Raw genomic sequence first — 12426 nt, 5'->3', positions numbered from 1 at the left:
TGGGAGGCTTGCTTGAACTCAGGAGGACGAGATCAGCCTGGGCAACATAGAAAGACTGTGCATAAAAAAATTAAGGTTAGCCAGGCATGGTGGTACATACCTGTAGCCTCAGTTACGCTGGGGGGCCAAGGCAGGAGGATCACTTGAGCCTGGGGAGATCAAGGTTACAGTGAGCTATGGTTGCACCACTGCACTCTAGCCTGGGTGACAGAGTGAGATCCCATCTCAAAAAAAATAAAAGAAAATAAAAAGAAAATAAAATGCAAAGAAAAGTCAAATGAAAATGATTGAGGAGAAGGAAAGAAAAGAATCCTGTTCTGTTATCTTTCTTGAAGATAATCTGGAAAGAAACCAGGCAGGAAAAATGAAACTTTGGGATATTAATATACTCACTGAATGTTTTTAAGAGGATACTGCTACAGAAAAGGTCTATAGAGGCCAGGAGTGGTGGCTCACACCTGTAATCCCAGAACTTTTGGAGGCTGAGATGGGCGGATCACTTGAGGTCAGGAGTTCGAGACCAGCCTGGCCAACATGGCGAAACCCCATCTCTACTAAAAATACAAAAATTAGCCAGGCATGGTGGTGCACATCTGTAATTCCAGCTACTTGGGAGACTGAGGCACAAGAATTGCTTAAATCTGGGAGGTAGAGGCTGCAGTGAGCCAGGGTCATACAACCGCATTCCAGCCCGGGTGACAGAGCAAGACCCTATCTCAAAAAAAAGAAAAAAAAAGAAAAAGAAAAAGGCTGGGCACTGTGGCTCACAGCCTGTAATCCCAGCACTTTGGGAGGCTCAGATGGGCAGATCACGAGGTCAGGATATTGAGACCAGCCTGGCCAACATGGTAAAACCCCATCTCTACTAAAAATGCAAAAATTAGCTGGGTGTGGTGGCATGTGCCGGTAATTCCAGCTACTTGGGAGGCTGAGGCAGGAGAATCACTTGAACCAGGGAGTCAGAGGTTGCAGTGAGCCGAGATTGCACCACTGCCCTCCAGCCTGGTGACAGAGTGAGGCTCCGCCTCAAAAAAAAAAAAAAAAAAAAAAAAAAAGGCTGGGCGTGGTGGCTCACGCTTATAATCCCAGCACTTTGGGAGGCCAAGGTGGGCGGATCACAAAGTCAGGAGATCAAAACCAATCTGGCCAACACAGTGAAACCCCGTCTCTACTAAAAATACAAAAATTTAGCTGGGTGTGGTGGTGCGAGTCTGTAATCCCAGTTACTCGGGAGGCTGAGGCAGGAGAATGACACGAACCCGGGAGGCAGAGCTTGCCGTGAGTCAATATCACGCCACTGCACTCTAGCCTGGGCGACAAAGCGAGACTCCATCTCAAAAAAGAGAGAGAGAGACAAAGAAAAAAGTCCTATAGACACACAAAAGAGAAAATAATTGTGTTTACAGCAACTGCAACATTGATCAGTGGAAACTTGCTTTTAGTTCCTTATTTTTGGTGCTATTATGTGTCTTTTTTGTTTTTAATAAATGGTCCTAATGATTATATTCATTACTGTATTTATTGTTACCTTTCTACTCCTTCTGGAAGTTAATGAAATTACCCCTTCCTGAATTTTGATCTTAAAAGTACAGAATTTTTCTAGGAGGTAGCTATTTATTTTAGGAGTAGAGTTGTCAGATGTTTAACGAAAATATTTGGTATACATTATACAAAGTTGTCAACCTACTAGATTTTTTAAATGGCATTTCATTATTTGTTTCTTGGTCAAAAGTGCGAACCCCAGAGTGGTGATTCCAAGCCAGACCTACCGGACCATTCAATGTGGAGTGTCATCTAATCTCCCTTTATTTGTGTCCAGAAGGTTCTGGAAACTTCATGCAAATAGGCCACCTGGTGGCTAGTTAAAATAGGTCATCTAGTGGTCACTCCAAAACCAAATGGTGAGAGTGGTTCTTTTCTGTCCAACTGTTGAAGAGGAGTAAGTGTTTCACCTGCCAGGCACATTGTAAGATAATGGGGAAGGTTGAAGGAGGACATTGTCTGTAGGCATCTCTAAGGAATGTCCATAGGTGTGTGTTTGATTCTTTTACTTGCCTTTATTTGGCAAAGGATGTGAAGTGGCTAATACAAATAAATGAAAATGTGGATAGCTATAAAAGTGAAAAGGAGAAAAGCTTAGGTAGAACGGGAGATGAAGGCCGCGGGGGAAATATAGGAGTAAATACGCAGACCATTGCACCAGTCTCTGGGCTCTAAGCTTCCTAGAGTCAAAGCAAAGTGAAAACCACAGCAGTGCTGGTGACCTGCATCTCTATGAGCCCAGTCATTCCTGACCATGGGACATAGTAGGAACAGGAAGGAGACACACACAACTTCAGTCAGAATAGAATTTCTACGATGGATCTGCCTAGGGATGTAGTGAACAAAGGCTTCAAAATCAACTTTACTGTAAGTGCGACTCTGGAGTCATCAGATAGTATTTCTTTTTCTTTTCTTTTCTTTCTTTTTTTTTCTTTCTTTTTTTTTTTTTTTTTTTTTTTTTTGAGCAGCAGCAAGATTTATTGTGAAGAGCGAAAGAACAAAGCTTTCACAGCGTGGAAGAGGACCCAAGTGGGTTGCCTGAGATGGTGTTTCTTATGACTTTTTTTTTTTTTTGGAGATGGAGTCTCACTCTGTTGCTGAGGCTGTAGTGCGGTGGCGCGATCCCAGCTCACTGCATCTTCCATCTCCTGGGTTCAAGCAATTCTACTGCATCAGCCTCCCAAGTAACTGGGATTACACACAGCACCATGCCCAGCTAATTTTGTATTTTTAGTAGAGACAGGGTTTCATGATGTTAGCCAAGCTGGTCTAGAACTCCCAACCTCAGAGGATCCACCAGCCTTGACCTCCCAAAGTGCTAGGATTTGGGATTACAGGCATGAGCCATTGTACCCAGACAGTTTTTTGTTTTTGTTTTTGTTTTTTTTGAGATGGAGTCTCACTCTGTCACCTAGGCTGGGGTGCATTGGTATGATCTCAGCTCACTGCAACCTCCGTGATTTTCCTGCCTCAAGTTCCCAGGTAGCTGGGATTACAGGTGTGTGCCACCATGTCTGGCTAATTTTTGTATTTTCAGTAGAGACAGGGTTTCACTATGTTGACCAGGCTGGTCTCGAACTCCTGACCTCAGGTGATCCACCTGCCTCCACCTCCCAAAGTGCTGGGATTACAGGTGTGAGCCACCACGCCCAGCCTCTTATGACTCTTTTAAACAATTTTGATTGGAATATAATTCACATATCATGAAATTCACCCATTTAACATGTATAATTCAGTGGCTTTTAGCATATTCACAGAATTGTGTAACCATTACCACAACCTAACTTTAGAACATTTCATCACCACTAGGAAAAAGCACGTACCCATTAGCGGTCATTCCCTACTCCCTGACAACCACACACTTCTGTCTCTATAGATTTGTTCATTCTGGAAATTTCATATAAATGGAATCATACCATATGTGGTATTTTGTCACTGGCTTTCACTTAGCACAGTGTTTTCCATCCATGTTTTACCATGTGTATACTTCAATTCTTTTAATTGCCAAATAATATTCTACCATATGGATTGATCTTATGTCTCTTATAAAGTTACACTGAGAATGCAATTCTAGGGTGGTCGGGGTGGGTAGACTTTCTGGTAATCCAGCTGGGTCCCATGGAGTTAACAGAATATCTAAGAGATGAGATGTACAACAAATTCTTCAATTATGTTCCTAAACTTTTCCAGGGGAATAGTCAATCAAAATTGAATGGAGAACAGCCCAAGAGTATACTGACTAAAAAGGCTTGGACAAGCAAGACACATGCTTAGCCAGACTGAAGGTTGACTCACAAATGTCAAAAATTAACTGATCAGATGAGATGAAGAAAGAACCTTTTGTGAAAATTAAGGACCCTAATGAAGATGTATACTTAGAAAGACAACCATTCCATCTGTGCATGAAGGTAGGTCATGGGAGCCCTGGCAGGTTGAGACAGGGATTTACTTAGAAAACTGTTCTGAGGACTGCGCGTGGTGGCTCACGCCTGTAATCCCAGCGCTTTGGGAGGTGGAGGCAGGCGGATCACGAGGTCAAGAGTTCAAGACCAGTCTTACCAACATGGTGATACCCTGTCTCTACTAAAAATACAAAAAATTAGCCAGGCATGGTGGTGCGTGCCTGTAGTCCCAGCTACTCGGGAGGTTGAAACAGGAGAATCGCTTGAACCCAGGAGGCAGAGGTTGCAGGGAGCAGAGATCATGCCACTGTGCTCCAGCCTGGGTGACAGAGTGAGACTCTGTCTCAAAAAAAAAAACAAAAACAAAATAACAAAAAACAAAACAAACCCCACACACACACACACACATACACACAAACAAACTGTTCTGAGTCTTCCACGGCTTGTGAATGAAAAATAAATTTGCACGGCTTAAAGCCCCGCTCAGATGACTTTGATCTTGAAGACTTTCAGAGCAGCAGTTAGCAGTTGCCTACCATCATCATAGAAAAACATTAACGCACCCATGAAAAGCTGGAATTTGAGAATGTAACTTCCAGATCAACCCATTAATATGAATAGGTTGCAAATGAACCTCTCAGTGAATACATTAGTTTACTTACTGGATGTGGACTAATTAAATCTGGGAAATTACCTGCCACAATAAGCCGAGAAAGCTATTCAAAGCAAAATGGGGCCAGCTCACTCCTGTAATCCCATCACTTTGGGAGGCCGAGGCGGGTAGATCACGAGGTCAGGAGATCAAGACCATTCTGGCTAACACGTAACACGGTGAAACCCCGTCTCTACTAAAAATACAAAAAATTAGCTGGGCGTGGTGGCAAGCACCTGTAGTCCCAGTTACTGGGGAGGCTGAGTCAGGAGAATTGCTTGAACCCGGGAGGTGGAGGTTGCAGTGAGCTGAGTTTGTGCCACTGCACTCCAGACTGGGCAAAAGAGCAAGACTCCATCTCAAAAGAAAAAAAAAAGCAAAATGGGAATTTGGGGACCTTGTCTAGATTATAATACACTTAGACCCTTTCTATGATCTTTCTTTAGAGGGGTACTCCAGACTTTAGAGAAAAGACTGTTGTCTTATCACCTTAACTCTTATCACAGAAGTCCTAACTATGAGTCATCCCTACCGAAGAGTTGAACTGATGATATAGGGTGATTCAGAAGAATAAGATACTTCGAGGATCTCTTAATTTCTTTTAAGAGCTTTATGTTGGCCAGGCGCGGTGGCTCAAGCCTGTAATCCCAGCACTTTGGGAGGCCGAGACGGGCGGATCACGAGGTCAGGAGATCGAGACCATCCTGGCTAACACGGTGAAACCCTGTCTCTACTAAAAAATACAAAAAAAAGTAGCCGGGTGAGGTGGCGGGCGCCTGTAGTCCCAGCTACTCGGGAGGCTGAGGCAGGAGAATGGCGTAAACCTGGGAGGCGGAGCTTGCAGTGAGCTGAGATCCGGCCACTGCACTCCAGCCTGGGCGGCAGAGCAAGACTCCGTCTCAAAAAAAAAAAAAAAAAAAAAAAAAAAAAAGAGCTTTATGTTATCCAAGGATCCTGAGAATTTTCATCTGAGCACACAACAGATCTAATAATCATGGCTACTATTAGTAAGTACTTGCGTGTGCTGTGTGGTGCCTTGTGGGATTGTTTCACTCCATCTTCACAGTACCCCTATTCCTCCACTCATTCATTTCTTCCATTCAGCAAATATTAGGCACCCACATTGTGTCAGGCCTGGGCTAGCACTGGGAATAACATGAACAACAAAATCAGCCAGGTTGCCACTCTCATGGGGCTTACAGTGGCAGGACAGGAGGATGGAAGATAAACGTCAAACAGATTAACACACAAGTCATTTCCAACTGTGACAAACTCGGTGAAAGAAAAGCACAAGGTGCTGTCACACAGAGTAGGGTAATGAGAGTAATGCAGACCTGGGGAGGAGGGCAAGCCCTTCTGGGGAGACGACACTTAGGCTGAGACCTGGAGGTTGAATGGGGCTTTGCATGCACTGACTCTGCCTGGAGAGAAAAGCATCATAGGCTGTATTTGAAATAGAAACAGGTCCAATTTTCCAACAATCTGGATGCCCATAGAACTGAAGTTTGAGAAACTTACATTTGCACAAGACACACCTGCTGCCTATTGACCAACTCCTCTTCCTTACTACTCCCTAGTTCCTGTTTTCCTACAAGTAGCTACAATGAGAGGCTAGACCCCCACCTCATTCAACCACCTCCTGCCTGTTAACCAACTTATCCTCCTCGCCCTGCCTGTTTTTCTTCCTGGCTGTATAAACCCCTGACGTTTGTTGGGAGGGAGGGATGGATTTGAGGTTTGGCTCTGGATTCTACAGCTGGTATCATCCATAATACATTAGAGCCTTCTTCCCTGGCAACACTTTTTGCCTCAGTATTAGCTTTCTGGGCAGTAAGCAGTGGGACGTAGACTGAACCCCTGGTGTTACACATGAAATATATTTTTAGGTGATTAGAAAGGGATGATAACTACCACTCGATGCAACTGTGCTAAGCATGTTTGTTTTTTTAGAGACAGGATCGCGCTCTGTAGCCCAGGCTGGAGTGCAGTGGTACATAGTTCACTGCAGCCTGCTCCAACTCCTGGACTCAAGAGATCCTCCCACCTCAGCATCCCAAGTAGCTAGGACTACAGGCGTGCACCACCACACCCATCTAACTTTTAACATTTTCTGTGGAGATGGAGGTCTCATTGTGTTGTGCCGGCTGGTCTCAGACTCCCTGGCTCAAGCAATCCCCCTGCCTCGGCCTTCCAACGTGAGCCACTGCACCCGGCCACTATAAGCATCTTATCTACACCATCTCACCAAACACGAAAATGACAAGGTTCATATTAACACTACTGGCACTACTTATACAACCACAGACTGGGATGTGAAGAAATGTCCCTTCATAATTTCTCCAGAATTAAAAAGAACTCCATTTCCCAGGTGGTGAGGTGGAAAATATTCAGTCCTACCCATTCAGAACTCAGTTTCTCAGAAGTCCCTTCCTCCGACGCTTCTCCGTCTCCCTGGAGGTGATGGCAGTCCCCTGGGGAGGGCGGGTGGTTTCTACTCCTGCCACAGGGAAGGAGCACCCGGTCCTCTGGCTTCCTCTGCTGGCTTTTATTGAAATCTGTTTCTTGCTGGTCCTCACGGTCATGCATTGGCTCCTTGATGAGATCCTACGTCCTGGCGTGGGCTCCTGCTTGCGGGGCGTTCCCCTCCTGCATCGTTGGTTCCCCAGAGCTGATATGGTTCCCTTGGGGTGAGCTAGTTCTGCGCCCTGAGAGCCACACCTCACTTTTCCCATGCTCTGCCTCCAGGCCGCCCGCCCTGGGTGACTTGCCAGCTACCCTTAGCTGGGTTCAGTCAGTGGGACGCCCTGCGGGAAGGTGGGGGCAGGAGGAATGGGGGAGCCAGCTGATGTCATCCATTCTCACCCGGTCTCTTGGCTTCTCAGGCAACACCTGCAGGACCTCCACAGCCCCCGCAGCACCCTCCTCCCTCCCAGCCCTCCCAAGGGGGCCATCGGGATTTCGGGTATTACTAAGCTCTGGGGCCCATCTCGTTCCCTGTGCAGCCTTTTGGCTCTTCCATCATCTGTAGAACTGAAACAGCGCATCCAATTGCCTCATGTGGATTCGGTTTTCCTGATGCGAAGCTGCCTGATAGAAAGTCGCAGGACACTTGGCCGCTCCTGCCCTCGCACTCCCCTGGCCCCTGCCCCACGCCATGCCTCCCCCTTCCTGTTTGTTGTGGGGTCCCAATCACTCCCTGGGAAGCCCCCAGTAGCCTTTCTGCTCCGGGGTCCGTCCCTCCAGGCTTCTTTTCTACAGCTCCTTGGAGACCCTGGGCCTTCCAGCCCTGGCCTCCCACCAGCCTGGCTGCTTGAGCACGTCTCTCTTCTTGGATGGAAAATGGTTCCTTTATCATCGTGCATTTTTCTACCCATGATTTCCCTCACAAACTGGGCAGCATCCAGGAGGCTCTGCTGGGGATATGCCATTCCAAGTTTTCAGAATTGTGAAAAACATAAACTAAAACCTCTCTCAAGAGTCAGCTTTTGCAAATCAAAAGCACCTTGGCTTTCATACAGCTGCCTCTGCTCTGTCTTCCAAAATCCTGCATAGATTAGGCTCAGAAGCCAAGAATTTGACTTTCTGGTAGAGGCTACAGCCTACCATCCCCTGGGACAGTTAATATTCCTGATTACGGCGGATAAAGAGCTGTGGTAGGAGGAGCAGGAACCTCAGCTTTAAAATCTCTAAAATGTATCCTGTTACCTTATTATTGCCATTTTACAAATAAAGAAATAGAGAAAAGTTTTTCTTCTCTTGCCAACTTACTGGCAAATCAACAATTTTCTTTAATGTTTGAGCAAATTGTATCCCAATTCCTGTCTTGATAAAGACAGTTGGGCATTCAAGAAAATTCCTGGCCAATGGCAATGAAATTGAGAAGAAAACAGTTCGCCTGGGGCCTTCTCAGATACAAATCTCATGTATTAGCGTTATGTGAGGATCCATTGATATATTCCTTCTCTCATGTGCTGTTTACTGTAGGCTCCGCCTACCCCATCTGGGTAGCCAGGCAGGAGGGCAGCCACGGGATAATAAATAGGATTACTCCATATCAAAGGCCTTTTTGGACAATTGTATGGTGGCCTCGATATGTACTTTCTCGTTTAGACGTGGTGGGCAATGGACGACTAGAGAAACAAAGAAATCAGTTATTGGCTTTTAAGTTAAAAATAAAACATGAAAGATTTGCAAGGTTGTCCTGTTCAACAAAACTGCTTTCCCTCCTCCTCTCCTCCTGGCCTCTTGGCTTCTCAGGCAGCACCTGCAGCGCCTCCACTTCAGGTGGAGGAAAAAGGAGCCAGGAAAGAGTTAGGAAAACTTAAGTTTTTGTCTGTTGCTGGATCCCTGGCATTGGGCAGGGAAGGAGTGAGAATGAAGAAAGGCACCTCCAGGCCTCAGAATAACGATGGGAACCAGTTTAAAGGGGAGGTGAGAGACTGAAGTGTGGATTGGTAAGTGAACAAAAACAACAAAGAGAATGCTAGAAGGAAATTGCAAAGCTACATATAGGCTGGTTGGTGTCCTATAGGACAATAAAATCACAGGCTTTGGGGTTATCCTCTCCTACGAGCAAGAGCTATTTTCATTGTTATTGGACAACAATTATTTGCATCTTATCAGTTTTCAAAAAGTGAACATCTAACTTTACAGAATTGTAAAATGTTTGGCCTCTAATCGGTAGAAACTAATAAGCCAATCAAAGTTACATTGGCTTAAAATAAAATGATTCCAGGTGAGCTTGTTAGACAATGATACAGTATGACAATGAAAGTCATGTGGGTTGGGCGCAGTGGCTCACACCTGCAATCCTAGCACTTTGGGAGGCTGAAGTGCGAGGATGGCTTGAGGCCAGGAGTTTGAGTCCAGGGGTTCAAGGACAGCCTGGGCAACATAGACCTCTTCTCTACAAACAAACACCTAAAAAATTAGATGTGCATTGTAGTGCACACCTGTAGTCCCAGCTACTTGGGAGGCTGAGATGGGAGGATTGCTTGATCCCAAAAGTTTGATGCTGCAGTGAGCTACAATTGTGCCCCACTGCATTTCAGTCTGGGTAACAGAGCAAGAACCTGTCTCAAAAAAAAATAAATAAATAAAAAGAAGTCATGTGGTTTGTTTTTGCCTGACATCCACATTTTGGATAATTTTTTCTTAATAGATCCTCATGCAGAGTGTACCTGTCACCTGGTTGGTCTTTCTAGAACTCAGGTAGTGGACATGGCAGCGTCACCAGGACCCTCATGTGACATTCACAGAGAGGCTGCAAGAGGTATCCAGAGTGAGCTGTAGGGGTGTGGAGGAAGCCAGCCAGGCCTTCCACCTGCCACAGGAAATGGTGGGGAGTGGGGGAGGCAGCAGTGGGAAGAAGGGGAAGAGAGAGAGAGATAATATGAGGGACCCGAAGCATCTTTGGGGGCCTTTCAGCTGAGATAAGGGCAGCCTATGGCAGAGATTGGGGGACCCATCCCCACAGAGATCACAGAGGAAGCCCCTGCCTCCCAGCCCACATACAGGTGGGAGCACATGAAGGCCACCCAGGTAAGTCACACCCCAAAGGCTGCTGGCTTAGAATCAGGACAGAGAGAAGTCCAAACTGACCTCCCACCCCTCTCCCCCCATCTTATGCTCTTTGCATCTGCCTCTTAGAGCTTAGCCTCTGTCTTAGGGTAGGAAGGAGGGTGGAGACCAAAGGGAAACAGCCCTGAATATGTAGCATTTACCTGGTATTGCCTAAATTATGGGTTCTGCATTGGGCAGAATGGGAGCTTGCAGGAAAGAATTAAATTGAGTTAAAGGAACTTAAATGTGCACATCTGAGCTCACGGTTTGGCTTATTTTGACTGTATTTATAACCTTTTAAATCTCTAGAGTGAAGCTTTGTGGAAGTTCTCAGACTGGCCACTAGAATAAGCAGTGAGGCAAATTTCAGAATGTGCTTCCCATGGTAGAAATCTGGTGAGCAGGATCATGGAAGCTTGGATCCTGACTGGAGTTTGCAGCTTCAATTTTTATAGAACTGGATTTCCTAAGTCCCAGGGCCCTCTCCAATTAGGTCCTCGGATAGAACTGATTGAAATCTTACATTAAATATAAGTATTTTGGCTGGGCATGATGACTTGAGCCCATAATCCCAGCTCCTTGGCAGGCTGAGGCAGGAGGAGTGTTTGAGGCCAGGAGTTTGAGACTAGCCTGGGCAACATAGCAAGATCCCATCTCTAAATTTTTTTCAAAATTAACAGGGAGCGGTGGTGGGTGCCAATAGTCCCGACTACTAAGGAGGCTGAGGCAGGGAGATCACTTGAGCCCAGGAGTTGAGACTGCAGTGAGCTATGATCATGCCCCTGCACTCCAGCCTGGGCAACAGATTGAGACCCTGTCTCTAATAAAATAAATGAATAAATATTTTGAATGGTTTTTTCATGCTAGGACTGTCCAACTCCGCCTTCTGATAGGTTCCACTTGTTTCCCGCCTGCTTACGCTGACTCGGCATGACGAGCGTGCTTTATGCTGCAGAGGGCCTTCCTTCCCTTACTGCCAGCCAAAGAAGAGAGACAACACCTGTGAAGTATGTTTAATTTCACCCGCCAGACAGTTAAACCTCTTTTCTGCTCCACCCAAAAAATAGCTGAGGGGAAGATGACCAGGATTGAGGGTGCCTCTTTCAGGAGGCAGAGTCAGAATTCATCAGATCTTGAAGACATCGCGCCCGTAGGTCTGGGTGTGGCTAGCCATGGACCAGCCTCCAAGGCTTCTCATAACTCCCTGTCAAACTCCTCACATTGACGTTGAACCCAGGGAAATTACTAGAGCAAACAGTCTCCAAACTATTTCAATCCTGTTTGCTTATCACTGAAACAAAGCTGAGGACAAGCCATGCGTGTGCTCATGTAATAAGGTACATACATGTATTCCATGTACTAATATATTGCATATATGATAAAACACACAAAATAAGAAATGTATTATTACATTTTTAGAGATGGAGTTTCCTTATGTTGTCCAGGCTGATCTCGAAGTCCCGGGCTCAAGCAATCCTCCTGCCTTAGCCTCCCAAAGTGTTGGGATTACAGGTGTGAACCATTGTGCCCACAGAATAGGAAATTTAAAGGAGAATAAAAATACATATGGTTCTCATATTTTCTTTCCAAACCCCACTGTTTCCCTTTGGTCTCCACCCTCCTCCCTACCCTAAGACAGACGCTAAGCTCTAAGAGGCAGATACAAAGGACATGAGGTGGGGGAAGGGGGGGATCAGTTTGGACTTCTCTCTGTCCTGATTCTAAGCCAGCAGCCTTTAGGGTGTGACTTACCTGGGTGGCCTTCATGTGCTCCCATCTGTATGTGGGCTGGGAGGCAGGGGCTTCCCCTGTGATCTCTGTGGGGATGGGTCCCCCAATCTCTGCTACAAGCTTTTGCACAAGCTTCATCCACAGGTTTTTGGCACAAGCTTCATCCACAGGTTAGTAAATCATCACCAATTTGGTGAATTTATAGGAAACACTTAGATGGCCCCATTTTTCCCCAGCTTACTTCCCAAATGTCTGAAATTCTACTAAAAACATCCAGGGTGTGATTAAAGGGTGATCTAGTAATGGCATTTAACCAAGGCTCCCAGGAACACTCAGACACTCCTTGCCTGTGACCCTTCTTCATAGGCTGCCGTGGGAGCCACACAGAGCAGGAAAGGAGCCCTGGATGAGCTGTGCAGAGCTGTCCTCTGCTGGGAAGGCCTTGGTCACAGCCTCCCACAAACTATACAGTCCTTTGTGTGGATTAGGAAGCGGTTTCTCTTCCTCCAGAGGGATGCAGCCCCACATCGGGGTGCT

The sequence above is a fragment of the Macaca thibetana genome, chromosome 4 (assembly GCF_024542745.1).
Source record: "Macaca thibetana thibetana isolate TM-01 chromosome 4, ASM2454274v1, whole genome shotgun sequence".
Taxonomy (NCBI): Eukaryota; Metazoa; Chordata; class Mammalia; order Primates; family Cercopithecidae; genus Macaca; species Macaca thibetana.
This window is presented reverse-complemented; position numbering follows the sequence as displayed.